Source organism: Nyctereutes procyonoides, unplaced genomic scaffold, assembly GCF_905146905.1.
Source record: "Nyctereutes procyonoides isolate TBG_1078 unplaced genomic scaffold, NYPRO_anot_genome, whole genome shotgun sequence".
Lineage (NCBI taxonomy): Eukaryota > Metazoa > Chordata > Mammalia > Carnivora > Canidae > Nyctereutes > Nyctereutes procyonoides.
In genome coordinates, this window is record NW_026575133.1 from 12,330,271 (window position 1) to 12,346,309 (window position 16,039).

Sequence of the window (16,039 nt, forward strand, 5' to 3'; positions counted from 1 at the left end):
ACATTTCCTATAAGGGTGGTTTTAGTGGTTATATCTCCCTTAGCTTTTGCTTATCTCAAAAATTCTTAATTTTACCTTCAATTCAGAATAACATTACTGGTAAGAGAATCCTTGGTTAGCAGTTGTTTTGTTTTGTTTTGTTTTATTTTTCCTTTCAGCACTTTGCGTATGCATGTCACTCCATTTTGACCTATAAAGTTTCTTCTGAAAAAATCTGCTATTAGCTTTATGGGGTTTCCCTTGTATGAATATGTTGCCTTTCTCATGCTGCTTTTTTTTATATATAAGATTTTATTTATTTACTCCTGAGAGACACGGAGAGAGGCAGAGACATAGGCAGAAGGAGAAGCAGGTTCCCTGTGAGGAGCCCAGTGTGAAACTTGATCTCAAGACCCCAGGATCACAACCTGAGCTGAAGGCAGACACTCAACCACCCAGGTGCCCTTCTCATGCTGCTTTTAATATTCTTTCTTTCTTCTTAACTTTTACCATTCATTTGTAATGTGTCCTGGTGTGTTTCTTTCTGGGTTCATCTTATTTAGTACTCTCTGAACTTTTTGGACCTGGATGTCATTTCCTTCCCCAGATTAAGAAAATTTTAAGCCATTATTTCTTCAAATAATTGTTCTGGACCTTGCTTTCTCTCTTTCTCTGAGTCTTCTAAATTACAAACGTGATTCCTCTTTATATTGTTCCAAGATCTCTTGAGGTATTCTCATTTATTTTAATTCTCTTTTTCATTTCATTGCTCTCTGGGTGTTTTCCATTGTTTTGTATTCCAGTTGTTCTCTGGTTTGTGCTTTTATTTCATCCATTCTCCAGGTAAACTTCTCTAATGTATTTTTTAGTTTAGTTATAACTTATTTATCTCTTTGTTGAAGTTCTTACTGTGTTTATCTATTCTTTTCCTGAGATCAGTGAGCGTCTTTCTGACCATTATTTTGAACTCTTTTTCAGGCACATTGATTATTTCCATTTTATTAAGATCTTTTTCAGGAGATCTGCCTCTTTGATTTGGAACATAATCCTCTATCTCCTCATTTTGTCTGTGTCTCTGTGATTTTGTGTATTAGGTGAAGTGGCTAGTTCTCTCAGTCTTGAGAGAGTGATCTTGTGAAGGAGCTGTTCTGTGTTGCACAGAAGCACAATCTCCCCTCACACTAAATCCAGGCCTTCTCTTGTCATCTCTTCTGTGGGTCACATGTGCCCACTAGCTGTGGGTCACATGTGCCCACTAGCTATGTGGGTCACAACCACTAGGTTGTGGTTACTGTGTAGGGATGGCAGGGCTTGGTGCACTCATCTGGACTTGTGGCTCAGCCACTACATGGGAAAACAACATTCAAACCACTTGACATTCCGGGTTGTGGTTAGGTGTCTGCATGGGGAGGGCAGGTCTCAGAGACTCATCCAGCCCACTGGTGTCTTGGCAGCTGAGTAAGGAGGACAGGCCTCAGAACATTCACTCATCCTGGTGGCAGCTTGAGTGTTGCACAGGATGGACAGGGCAGTGGGTGCTTGGCCAGCCCAATTAGACACAGGATAGCGCATGCCTCCAGTGCTAGCTATCAGGCTAGAGGGAGGACACCAAAAACGATACCTTATCGTTACCATCTCACCAGGAAGATGGCATGAGATAGCAAAAATGGCTTCCACGAGTTCATCCTTCATTGGTAAAGTCCTCTGTAGGTTTCTACTTCTCTGGAACCTGCTTTAAATTTAGTGAGTTTCCTTCTCTTATTGCCTAGTTACTTTTAAACTTAAATCTATTGCTTTTGTACTGAATCTCATGGTTATTGTGTTTGTGCACAAGCCCTCTAAGAGTATTATTTTCATTGCCTATAGTTGTGTAATTCTTCTGGTCTTACACCCTTGATTTTCAAATCCAGACATTTTGGGAGCTCATCTTTTCAGTCTCAGCAGCTAGAGTCTGGGTGCTTGATGTGGGGCACAGTCTCATCATTCCTCCAAGGAGAGTTCTGTATTTTTGAGATCCATCAAATTGGGGATGCACTGCATTAGAGGCAGGATTCCTGGGGGAGGTGGTGTCTTTGCCTCTCCTACTCCTCTTAATGTGTCTACTTTGTCTTTTGTTGTGGAGGTCCTGCTTTCAGGTCCTTTTCAGAGGAAAATTATTCCATACACAGGTGTAAATTTGTTGTCTCCATGGAAGGAGGAGAATCAATATCTTCCTATGCCACTCCCTTGAGCCTCCTCCCAAGAGTTTTATTTTGTTTAAATCCTAAGTTAAATCAATATTTGATACTTTCTTAGTAAGGTCCCAGACTAGAACCAATGCTAACCAATGCTAACCTGGGGTGAGGGAACTGACAGAGCACTTCTGAGGTTGGCTGGTTAGGGATCAGACAATTGGTATTTCAGATGTTTGATATTTCTCAAGAGTTTCCAAGTTATTCTCAAGAGTAATATTATGGGAAGAGATTAGTATGGAAACCAGGATGCCTACATTAACACCCTAGGTCTATCATGTGGGTGACTAATTTCATTCTTAAGGTCTCAGTCCTAGGACCTGGATAGGATAAGACAAGTGAAACATGCAGGAAGCCCTTAAATCTACATACTAACTGTAAGAATTATGAAAGTGTAGTGTCAGCCCTGAGAATGAGTGCCTCCTTAAATTCTGCATCCTAGGCACCTTCCTTGTTTCATTTCAGTCCAGTCTTGGCTTAGTTCCCTTTCTTTAAAATGAGTGACTTGGTCTTTTTTTTATTTTTAAGATTTTATTTATTCATATGAGAGAGAGAGAGACAGAGAGAGAGAGAGAGAGAGAGAGAGAGGCAGAGGTATATACAGGCAGGCAGAGAAGCAGGCTCCCTGCAGGGAGCCCGATGTGGAACTTGATCCCAGGATTCCCTGATCATGTCCTGGGCCAAAGGTAGACGTTCAACTGCTGAGCCACCCAGGTGTCCCGAATGACTTGCTCTTAATCAGTGATTCTCAAAATGGGTAACACAGAACAAGAGTTTTTTGGCTGCTTCATAAAATAAGGTTCTGTAGGTGAGGAAGTTAAGTTTGGAAATGTAGTATACTATATTCCTCTCTTGGAAATTTATAATACATCTGATATTATTGATGCTGATCTGATATACCCTACAGAAATTACACCTGTTTAATTTGATGTAATTCATTTATTTTAAAGTTATTATCAAAACTTTTTGCTCCTTCCTTTTTAATATCTGAAAAAAAATCCTCTTAGAAAAACAGTATATCAGGAGTCCCACAAGAAGTGTCTAAGTAATCATTGGAACAGTCCTCTGAAGTAGGCATAGTAACTATCCACATTTACAAAGGAGGAAACAGATAAAGTAAAATAATTTGAAGAGATGTTTGGGCTTTACCAATGTGCTTGTATGTCATTATGTTGAACTTAGCATTCATAAAGAAGTTTTCTTGTGTTCCTTATTTCTTTAAAATTTAGTGTATTTTATTTTAGAATAATGAAAATATATATTTGTGTAATGAAGTAGCAGTTTTTGTCTAAACTTTGCTTTTTTCTTCTCTCTTTTTTTAAACTTCTTGTGTTAACCAACTTATGATGAAACTTTTACTTACCTCTCAATGCCCAGCCTTCCATGAATTCCTATCAAATAGTTTTTAACATTCATTACCTTTAAAAAACTCCTACACAGTCTGAATTTCAACCTTAGATTATTGTAGTTTGCTGAATGATGCCTGTCTTTGCCACTGAGATAAATAGAATGCTAAGGGAGTGATATTGGATAGCACTTTGCATAGAGTTGGCTGCCCAGTGTGTAAAGAGGGAAGCAGGTGACAGAGTGAATAATTGTCTTCAAAAGGTCCTTTTCTATTGAGTGTCATGATCTTGCTAGGAGTTCATTACTGAGCAAAAAATATATACCAGGGACTGTGCTAGATTCTAAGCATACGATGGTGGAAAAGGTATACACAATTCATGTTTTCTCATGACTTATAATCTGATGGTCTTATACTCTCTATATATGCCCAAGTAAAAGCTAATGAGTAAATTGTGAATTGAAAAAGTCACTTTCAATTCTCTACTATTCAACACTTCTCTCCACTGTCCCCTGTGATTGGCAGAACCCATCAAGTTAAGGCGCTGAGAGATGCTTCAGCTATATCCACAGAGAGTTATTGTATTTATATTTAGAAATTCAATCCCTCAGCAATTCTTTCAGTCCAGGAGTTGTAGGTTCAAATACAATTTCCATTAGTCCATATTCAAGGAGGTTGAATATACACTTTGGCTTCAGTGGCAGTGACATAGTAAATCCCCTTAGGACCTAAAGTGACTGCCAAACTGTAGGGCTTTGCTCTTGGGAGGAACTAGTGCAATTCAAGTTGACTACACTTGATACAGATCCTCTTTTTTCTGGACCCATAAGAGAATTTTGTTGACTTCCTCTTAGCAAGTGAGTAAATAATTGGGCCGAAAACATATATGCTACGAGGCTATATTTAGAAGAGTGAGTCATCTCATATTTTATCACATTCTGAATTCCTATTTTAGAATGAGATCACTGTTTTGATTTTATGCTCTGCCTACTGTTAATATTCATATATGTTATGGCATGTCTGACTGACCAGCAGGGTAACTTGGCAATTAGTTATCCATATATAGGACCAAGCTGTATCTGGGGAAGGAGCTCATTTTCAGGAAGATTAACTATTTTTTTTCTTTCTTTCCTTCCTTCCTTCCTTCCTTCCTTCCTTCCTTCCTTCCTTCCTTCCTTCTTCATAGGCTACTTAAGTAAAGCGATAGAAGTCGAAAAGGAGCAAATAAATCTGTAACTGGCTGCAGTCAGTTCATTGAGATGAACTTTTTCTTTTCCCTTTTTTAAAGTTTTATTTCTTTATTTTGGGAGGGGGTAGAGAGACAGAAGGAGAGGGAGATAGAATCTTAAGCAGACTCTGCTGAGCGTGAGCCAGACTTTGGCCTTGATCCCATGACCCTGAGACTGTGTATGACCTAAGCTAAAACCAAGAATCAGATGCTTAGCTGACTTAGCCAGGTGTCCCAAGATGGACTTTTTCTTATAAAGCCTCATCATTAGGGAAGAGATGGTTGATTCCCAGTACAACATGAAAGGCTAAATACAGCATGTACCTACCAGGGTCCTGACATTTTTTTCTCCTTTCATCTCACAAGAATTTAAGAGCTTGAATGATATAGAACCTGTATTAGTGGGTATCCCTGGGTGGCTCAGTGGTGTAGCGCCTGCCTTCAGCCCAGGGCATAATCCTAGAGTCCCAGGATCAAGTCCCACATCAGGTTCCCTGCATGGAGCCTGCTTCTCCCTCTGCCTGTGTCTGCCTCTCTCTCTCTCTTTCTCTCTCTCTCTCTCTCTCTGTCTCTCATGAATAATAATAAAATAAAATATTAAAAAAGAACCTGTATTACTCATATTTAAATTACTGATATCTACTATAATACCTGGTCCATAGTAGACAGTCAATATTTTTGAATAAATAGAAATTAGAGTTACAGTTCAACTTAGGGAAAGGACTGTAATTAGACTGGATTTTTTCTGTGTGGTAGGCACTGTGCTATGTAGATTTCACATATGGTATCCTTTATTAACTAAAATGACCTTTTGGAGTAGGTAGTAATATTTTTATCCTTATTTTTCAGATGAAAAAATTAAGGCTCAGAAAAGTTGAGTGAATTGGCTAAGGTCACATGGCTGGTAAGGAAGCTAAATGACCTCAGGATTATGTGGCTCTAAATTTCTTGGTACCTCCTAAATATTTGTGTGCTGACTTCAACCTAAATCTCTGAGTCTTTAGGGCACAGTACAAAAACTGAAAGTTTGCCAGACTTGACAATAATTAAAACATTGATATAAAATAATTAACTCAAACTATTACGATTATGAAATATCCTTCATGTTGGTTATTAGTTTCCTTACAACTGATTAGAATGTGAATCTAAGATGAGAACAGGTTATAAAAATTACCTAATTATTTACTATCTTAAATTTCTAGGGCATACTTAAATATGTTGCTATGGCTAATGTATTAGTATACCTTTTTGAACACTGAGAAACAAAGGAAAGCCCCCATGATATTTCAATATTTGATTTCAGATTTCCTTTGACTTCCTACTTTTATGGGGCATTATATAAATTTCCTTTTGTTATTTGTTTTATTTGTTAAGCTATTTTTTATTTTTTTAAAATTTTTATTTATTTATGATAGTCACACACACAGAGAGAGAGAGAGGCAGAGACACAGGCAGAGGGAGAAGCAGGCTCCATGCACCGGGAGCCCGATGTGGGATTCGATCCCGGGTCTCCAGGATCGGGCCCTGGGCCAAAGGCAGGCACCAAACCGCTGCGCCACCCAGGGATCCCCTGTTAAGCTATTTTGGATTAGATTTTTATCATTTTAAGTAAAATGAGTTCCAGTGAATACAGCATATACTCTACCTACCAGTTCCAAATCTATAAATCTCCGAAAACCATCCAGTGAAATGATATTACAATTTGGACTAGGAATGCACACTCCTTTTCGTTCCAGTCTGGAACTGACATGAGTCTTTTGACTCTGAATTCTTTAGATTAGAAATTGACTCTAGGCTACTGAAGTTCCAGCTTTATTGAGGTATAATTTACAAATAAAATTGTAAGATATCTAAAGAACGATCCAGGCAATAGCAGCATGCAGAGGGAAGATATGTGGGCTCAGTGGCTGTGTGAGAGACAACAGGTGTATTCCTGCAAGCTCCTGCCTGGAGGATTCACATTACACGGGGAGACCTGATCCAGACCTTGAGAGCTGCCTTCCACTCCCAGCTTGAAACAAGTGGAAGGGTTTGCATGCCTGAAGCCTTGGTGACCCCCTCCCAAAGACCACTTTGCCCTGATGCCACTCTGGCTGCTTGCAGCCCCTCTAAGATGGAGGTCCTGGCTGAGTTCAGCAGTGAGTTCCCCCAGTGTGTGATTTTTTTTGCCAAATCATCTCCCAGGGAGACTTGGAAAGACAGGGGCCATCTACACTGAGCACATACCATGCAGACTCTTCTGCAGCATAGACCACAAACCTGTGCTGGTGCAGAGGATAGTGCACAAGAGTAAACAAGCCTAGCAAAGTTCTTCTGTGCAGTCCAGAGGGAACTGAATTGTTGCAACAGCATGGGTGCCCTGGAGATGTACTAGGTCATGGAGCAGCCGAAGAGGAGCATCAGCTGCATGTACCTCTACTGCTAGGATGCCAAGAAGAGAAGAAAAAAACTGAAGAAACTGGAACTCATCCTCTTGCAAGACCAGTCAACCTCCCCATAGCTGCCACCCACCCTGCTGCCACTTCCACTGCTGCCATCAGCTGCTACCACCATGGCCTCCATGATGGCCCCTTCATCCCCTATCTACACTGTGCCTAAGATCTTTGGCCCCTTCCCTCTGCTGCCCAGCAAGTATATGGTGAAGTTGCAAGTTGCAAGGTTTAAAGTGAAATTAAACTGGGTTGGCCTGTCATTGAACCCAAAAAGCCACATGGTTGGTCCTCAACCCCCAAGGCTTCACTTCTCATACCTGACTGGAAACAGTGAGAATAAGCTCTATTGCCCTGGCTTCCTTGGCACCTGGGCCTTTAGTGGCTCAATTTAAGCCTGTGCAGAGACCCAAGGATGACTCCAAGAAAGACCTTAGCAGCACAGATCTATGCCCCACAAAAGGGGCCCATAACCTCTTTCCTACAGACCATGGCTAAGGGAATAAATAGAGTTCCCATGAGGTGTCTTACTTGTGGCTGGGCTCCCTAGAGGCTGGGTGATCACTTAAGCTTCCTCCAGCTGGAAGAGATTGTCAAGGTAGTGAAAACCTGAGGCCCCTTTAGCCTGAGCCTGCCTACAATAGTTGGTCAGTTCAGCATTACTGTGAAATCCCCTCACTTGCACTCATTCTGACATGGGAATTGGCCATGGAACTTAGAGAAATGAGTGACAAGACAGTGCTATACTACCCTACAGTGATTCTGTGGCCCTTAGGCCTCACTTGACCCCACCGAATTGCAGGTCTATTATTTTGTACTATACTTGGTGCCTAAACTCAAGCCTTATCTGGATGTAAGTTTAGAAACAGTGATCTAGTAGCTCCCTGAAGGAAAAGAGACTGTATGCTAGTTTCCAACTTGGCAATTCCCTAAGGAACTTCAGATATGTGACTATCACTGTTGTATCACACATCAACCTTAGAATCAAACCTACATGTGAGACATGAGTCCTCACAAAATGCTTGATGGCTGCTGGACATTAGAAGATATTCATTGAACCCTTGTGTATACCCCACACCGTGCTTGGGACTGGAGATAACAAACCAAATAGTTGGGGTTCCTGCTCTCAAGGAGTTTAAAAATAAAATAAAATTTTAAGATATATACATTGTGAAAGAATTTCTCCTATGTAGTTAACATATCCATCACCTCATATATTTGTTTATTATATATTTGTATATATCTTATATATAATATGTATATAAGGTAACTATTATATTACATATGATTTACTTATTTTTAAAATTATGCATATATATATACATATATATGCATTTAAGTTTTCCTTTGTTGGCAAATTTCAGTTATACAATAATACAATGTTATCAACTATAGTTAAATGTTATACATTATATCTTCAGACTTTACAGCTGAAAGTTTTTTACCCTTTTACAAACCTCTCCCTATGTCCCCCATCTACTTAAGTTCATATCAAAGATCCTGAGAATTTTTCTCTTTACAATGACCACACTGAGCCCCTTATTCAAGGGAGAACTAAGGCATCTGTGAATTTTCATAACTGCATGTGCTATACCAGCAATTATAATCTCATGAATTAGTTGGACAACTTCTCCTTCATGATAAAGCTTGAGGGTTTAGCATTCACTGGCCTTTCTAATGAACATGTTAATAAAAATACATTTATGAGTTTGATAATTTTATGACATTTGGATACTTTCTCACTTATTTGTCTTCCAGATACTTCCAGGACTTTGGAGCCTAATTCTACCTGCCCTAGTGAATTGCATTATATATTCTTATTGTGGAATATAACAAAACTGGTTTTAAACAAGAATATAAAGTCATCTAAAAACACTTAAGGTTAAAGCAACATTTTAAACACCCCTTTATTAGGTTTTAGAATATTGCTGAGTTTTTTTTTATCTGTCTTCAGCAGATTTGGTATGGTTTTATGATTAATTATATTTGCTATGTTTCATGATTCAGTGAAATTGTAATAACATTTTAGATGCACTATCATTTATCACCCAAGCAGAGAGGCACCTCTTTCTTTCTCTAGTTTGCACTTTATCAATTTAATATAAAACCTAACCTGATAATCTTTCAACTTCAAATATCTTGGGATATGAAGTGGAACTCCAATCATCTAAACTCTCAATATGGCATTATATTACCACCTAAAAATAGAATACTTCATGTGATAAATTATTGTTTGCTGATTGGTAAATGTATTTAACAAAAACAACAAAAAAAAGGTTTTGAAATTATTGAATTTAATGTAAAATGGTGTCTGTAACACAAATCTATCTATTTAATTTGACCTAGATGATTACACATTTCCTTCTTTCCCTCTACATATTTAATGTAAACCTATTCAGCAAGTGTCATAGTTAAATATGCTAATTTACTATACATGGAACAACTAGAGAAAATCAAGATGATTTTTAATACATAAACATAAATACATGTTTTCTAAATTAAGTACCAAATGTGTGGCCCAAACACTAGTGGCACTGAGTCTTGCGCTGACTGCCAATTTCATGGCTCTTAGGTTATTTCATAACCTAAGGTTGGAATAGGCTTCCGTGAAATTGTATGCATATATCTACTTTATATATACTTACACTTTCTTCTGTTAAATGTTCATAGCTCTCATATGATCTCAATGGAGTCCATGACCCATTCTATCTGAGCTCTACTGACATACTATTTTCTCCATTGGTAAAATTTAAAATAGTAGATTCTATTTTCCTTCAGTTCATTTCACCTCTCAGATTCTGATCAGTCATCTTGCATGTACAAACTAACCATTCTCCTCTCCTCCTTCCTTTCCTTCTTTCTTCCTCAGATAATGTAGTCAAAGTCCCATTTATAGATGAATATAGGCTCCACTGAGGAGTAGCGATCTCCAGAACTCATGTGGTTTGTTGCTCCCTTGCCTGGGTGTTGGGTGTTAGGGTGTTTTGTGATTAGATTTTACCAAAGGGAGATTTTATATATAGTTGTTGGAATGGAATAGTGAGAGTGAGAGCACACAGATAAAAGGTAAGTGTTATGACTGCAGAAATGACAAGGGAACATATGCAATAAGCCAGAGGAAGAAGTTTGTCTTTAAAAAAATATATATATAGGGATCCCTGGGTGGCGCAGTGGTTTGGCACCTGCCTTTGGCCCAGGGTGCGATCCTGGAGACCCGGGATCGAATCCCACGTCGGGCTCCCAGTGCATGGAGCCTGCTTCTCCCTCTGCCTATGTCTCTGCCTCCCTCTCTCATTCTGTGTGACTATCATAAATAAATAAAAAAAAAAATTAAAAAAAAATAAAAAATAAAAAAATATATATATATAAATATATATATATATATATATTTCTTTATTTATTCATGAGAGACACACAGAGAGAGGCAGATACATAGTCAGAGGAAGAACCAGGCTTGTTGCAGGGAGCCTGATGAGGCATTCATCCCAAGACCCCAGAACCACAACCTGTGTCTCAGAAGTTTGCCTTTTTTTTTTTTTTAACAAATTAAGAGACTAGAAAAACTATAAAGATCCAGGAAATGGGATCAGAAATTGTAGATTAATAGAAATGATCAAATTGTAGAGGGTCAATGCAGAAAACAGGACAGAGCAATTGCTTGGAAGAGGTAGCATGGCATCACATATAAGGATTCATACAAATAGACTATATTAAGATGCATGTGAGTTTTATTTAAAGGACAAAGCAGCAGGCCCAAATCTGCTGTTCTTTCTCTTCCATCATGCTTCCTCCACTTAGGTTTCTCTCTCTCTCTGCAACAACAAATTCAAAAACTTCTTAAGAATGGGAGGCCTCCAGAATGAACTAGCATACAGGGAGACAATTGTGACATTGGTGATAAGAAGCTATAAACTATTGTACCAAATGGAGAGAAGAAATGAGATTGAAAATTCAAGTCAAAAGCATACATGATGCATTCACTGAGCATCAGACCAAAGTCTAGCCCCTCCTATCTACATAGTAATAAAGAGGGGGGCACATGTCTGAGTGATCTAGTCTTTGCTTCTTTGTGAAGTATCTCCCTCATGGAAGAGCTCTCTCTAGCATTCAGGAGCTGGTCACTGCCTGGATATCTGAGACACTGAAAGGCAAGGTCTCCAAAAGCTTTTGAGGGGAAATTCCCACCACCAAGGTTTAAACAGTCTGAAGTGATTAAGTAAATGAAACGAAGGTGTGGAGAAAAGGGCATAGGATTTTCAAGGCCAAATCAGTCAATTCAGTAATTTCATCACTAAGCAGTTACCCTATATGACAAAATGCAGTTCAGTACAAAAATGCAAAGTACATATTGGATTCAGTTCAGAATTTAATTAGATTATTTATGTGGTAGAACTTGGTAAAGCTCTTACTAATGTTAGCTCACTTATTTATTTGAAGGATGAATATCTGTCCCTGGGACTTGCAAAGCCCAGAGACCATTTGGAGGTTAAGCTTGCATACAGTAAACAGATCAGTGCTCAAGTGGGGCACAGTGGGACCCTTTCCTTTTGCTACTGGTCCTTACAGAGCTGGAATAGCCAACCATACTGAGCCAGCTCTCAGCATGAGGCATATTATAATTCTTCCAGGGCTGACCCTTTCTCTAAGGGGAGATTTTCCAATGAAATGTTTCTACTGTAGTTTCTCTAGGTAAGAGGGCTTGAGGGCGGGAAGGAGACAGACAAGGCTAAATCCAGCATGTTTTAGCAGCTCCTAAGCCTGGTGGTGGAACAAACATTTTACCTTCCACCCTCCTATCTTGAGTGGAGGAAACAATTTAACTTCTCTGAGGGGGGAAAAAAGTACCTACTGTTAGAAATGTAAGAATCACCAAGGGTCCCTCTGTTCACATCTCTTAGCAGCATAATGTGGTAGAGAGAGATCTGGACTTGGAGGTACGAGATCTGTTGGCAGGCTGGGCCCCCTATTAACTTACCTTGGGAACTCCAAGAGCTCATCTGGCTTCTGTTATCCCATTTGGAAAAATGGCATATAAAAATCTGTTCCATTTTTCTAACGACCTATTATGTAGTTTTTGCAAAAAGCTTTTAGAAGCCAAAATGTTACAGAGAGGTAGTCATATCTCCCACCCTTATATTGTTTCTATTTTGAAAGAAATCCAACTCTATTTATGAGGCATCTACTTCTGATGCAAAAAAAAAAATAGCTTTGCAGAAGATATCTCTTGCCTTGGGGCTGATGTGTGGGAGTTGAGATAGTGTGCTTTTCAGAAGTAGGTAGACTTGAGTTTAAATCTCAGTTATCATTTACTTGCTAGGAAATCTTGAATTATTTTCTTAAACTGCCTGGAATTCAGTTGCTTCACCTATAAAAGGGTCATGAGGATGCCAGAATTGATATCACAGAATTTCTGCAAGGTGAGGAATGTATGCTAGACCTCTACACAATATCTGGCCAACAGTAGATTTCTCATTAACTGTTAATTCCATTCTACCCACTCTATTCAGCATTAAGCTGTATTGTTTCAGTGGTGTGAATATCGAGCTCTTTATCAGTCACTTGGCTTCTCCTGTTGTTCTTTGAATCTTTGACCTGAACAAAGTACAGAAGTTTTACATGGGCATTTTAAAGAATAATCAAGAAAATAAATAAATAGTACATAACACACTAATGTGTTCAAATGAGAGAGGAGTAATTGCCTTGTAAGGATTCCCTTCCCCTTAGATTGAGGAAAAAAATTAAAGTGAAATTAATAGAGTAACAAACATGTGCAATAGGAAATATAAAAGGAAGACTGGTAATGGAGATATATATTTTTTCCTTCTGTGTAATGTTACCTTCAGTATGTGGTGTTTCTGTTGTGCCTGCTTCCTTCTTCACAAAGTGATGCAGTTCAGTACAAAGCCCTTTCCAGCATTGACATTTTCTAGTTTTATGTTGTTCTGACCATATTACTGCATCTTTGTCTTGGATTAATGCATCCCTAAAAGGAAGTTTGGATTGATTGCTGGGAGCAGGCAGGAGGCAAAGTTCATGTGGCAACATGAAAGAATGACCACATTTCTAGCCTTACTCTGTTTCTCTGCTAAGGGCCATCTCTTCAGGACTCTGCTTAATGAATGTCTGCAGCAGCACATTACACTGCAGGTCAACCAATGACCCTCTCCCACAGGCCTGTGTCTCTTTCAGGGAGGAGATTGTTTTATGATTTTCTCTTGGCTGGAGTTAATACAGTTGAAGCTCATCATAATCCCAGTGCTGGTCAAGAGTGAAAAAGACACTCTGCATCAGCATCACCAACAGCAGCAGGGTGAATTTAACTTAATGCATAATTAATTTTTATAAGGCATAGGCTCTAATATGGGTATAGCTAATAGAGACTTTTTATTCATAAATGTGTTTTTAATGTGCTGTGACAACCCATGTGGAGGTAGGTTATTTTTCACCTGTGGGTCACTTTTTACCTGGACATAACAACTAGAGTATGGGAGGTCCTTCTACTGCTCAAGGAAAAATGCCAGGGTTTTGACAGTTTTCTTGAAAGCAGAATGGTTTTACTTCCCTGACATAAGCCTGGGGACTTTCTTTTTGTTCCTTCCTTTATCAAATTCAGTGGTTCTTTCACTTCGGGGTACATATATATTACTGTGCAGGGCTGTATATTTCCAACTGCATATATTATACATTTTAGGTGCCTCAAGGGACTTTCCAATACAATTTTGACAACATGCAATTTTTATATTACCTGCTGAATATAGAACCTAAACTTAGTAAAAGAAGCAATTCCATTTCATTGTTTTTCACCCCAAAGATTGACAATTCTTAAAATCATTGATAATAATGGGTTAGCTAAGTTTGGGTGTGAGCTTTCATACGTTTTGTTTAAGGGCCTCAGCATAACATTTTTGTAAAACACTTCGTCAATCTCTTTCAACCCTGAATGTGCAAGTTGTTGACTTTTAAAGCCCGTCTCTACAGTTCCCTGAATGATTAGGCATTTAGTTACATTTCCAGCTCTTTCTTATTTCCTTTATCTTCTTGTTAGCTACACAACAATCATCGACCTTTTTCTAGTAACTCCACCAAAATGGAGTGCATAGTAGATTAATGGATTATAATACATCTAGACAAACAACAAGTTTGTAGCCAAGTAACAAATTTGAAGAAGATATATCTGTGAAGATGAAAAGATCTCTAGGACAAAATCATCTTATATAGAGGGATCTAGGTGTGTATGTGCATGTGTGCACACATGCTTTACTTATCCAGAATTCTGTAGTTTAATTGTGAGTCCTTCAACAGGGCTGAGTGAAATACCTGAATATAAAATTGAAGCTACCACTTACTCAGTTTATACCCTTCTTCCTCTTCTTCACAGAAGTTTTAAAAAACATTTTGAGATTACTTCTCACTTGGTCCTGGAGAATGGCTTTGTTAAGTTTGTCCTAATTTTATTATTTTTTTATAATAGCAAGTACTTCTCAAAAGTGAATTTGCCCAAAGTCTTATGTACGCTTTACATTTATTTAGTTCATGCTTTTCTCTCAATAGACCCATAAGGTAAGTAGTCAATATCCTCATTTATGGTAAGGTTGAGCAAGTTGAAATGATTTATTTATCCATGGTCATATACCTAGTGAGTGACAAAGTTGGCATTTAAATCAGAGTCCATGCTTATAGCCACAAAACTGGTTGATGATAATGAATAGACAATAATAGAGTTGCAAATTTAGTCCCAAGTGACAATATCTTTTTCCTTTACCCAAATCCCACACTAGGCACATAAGAGTGAAAAGGACAGTTGGCTATATTGTTCTTATAGATGCAAAGAATTACTGCCTTGCTTTCCATTCCTGAGATGACCAGAGAATATCTCTGAACATTACAATATGTAACTCAGAGTCTCCTTAGAGTAGCAGTGACTTGACCTCCTGATGATTCAGTCCAGATCTTTCAAAATCACAAGGACAGAGAAGCAACACAATGCAACTCACTTTCTATGTCTATATCAGTTGCCAGGCACCTGAGCTCATGGGGAGAAGACACGTAGGTCACTTTGCTTGCTATTTCTCTTTGTTCCAGAACTGCAGTGTCAGGATTGATAGCTTCAGAGACAGACCTGTCCATGATTAATGGCCTGAAGTTAGAAAAATCATCCTTAAACTTGCATAAGTTGTTTGTTTTCTTACTTTAAGGACTCAAATTACACTTCTCACATTTTGATTCTAACTTTTGGTCATTATTTATATGGCAACATGGATCAGATTAGCCTTTCTGGCTGTAATGTTATAAGAAAAAGTGCTAAATAGAGATAAAACTATGAAAAGAAGGAATCAGAAAGCTTCAGAAGCAAAAAGGAAATACCTGGTCTGGACCTCCTGCCCCTTATCTTGGTCAGATCACCAAGGTGTCATGGGCCCTCAGGGCCTGCTTCCCATAGCTGTAATAGTTCTTGTTATCATAGTCTCTGGTTTGCCAGGAACATTCTTAGTTCTTGTCCTCATTCACTTGATGGTTTGCAAAGTTTATGTTATGGGTACCTGAACAGTGAGGAAAATGCTATTATCTTCTCCACAGTTTGCTGACAATTAAATAAACTGCCCCAGGAAAGGTATGACCTTGGGTGAAAGGCCCTGTGCACCTGAGAATACCCACTTGTCTTTGGCATGCAAAGAAAAGAAACTTGCTTAAACTAATTTGCCTAAACTGGATAGGGCTTGGAGTGAGAACTATTTTAAGTATACAGTCCCTTAGGAGATTTCATGGATATGGATATAGAAGCTGGCAAAGTATAAGGAGTAAAAATATTTTCCTACTTCTTCCTGTC

General features: G+C 38.6%; 1 pseudogene; it reads right to left on the reverse strand.

Moving 5' to 3' along the window:
• Positions 1-1,398: 1,398 nt before the first annotated feature.
• LOC129493575 (ferritin light chain-like) overlaps positions 1,399-16,039 on the reverse strand; it is a 53,308-nt pseudogene continuing 38,667 nt past the window's right edge.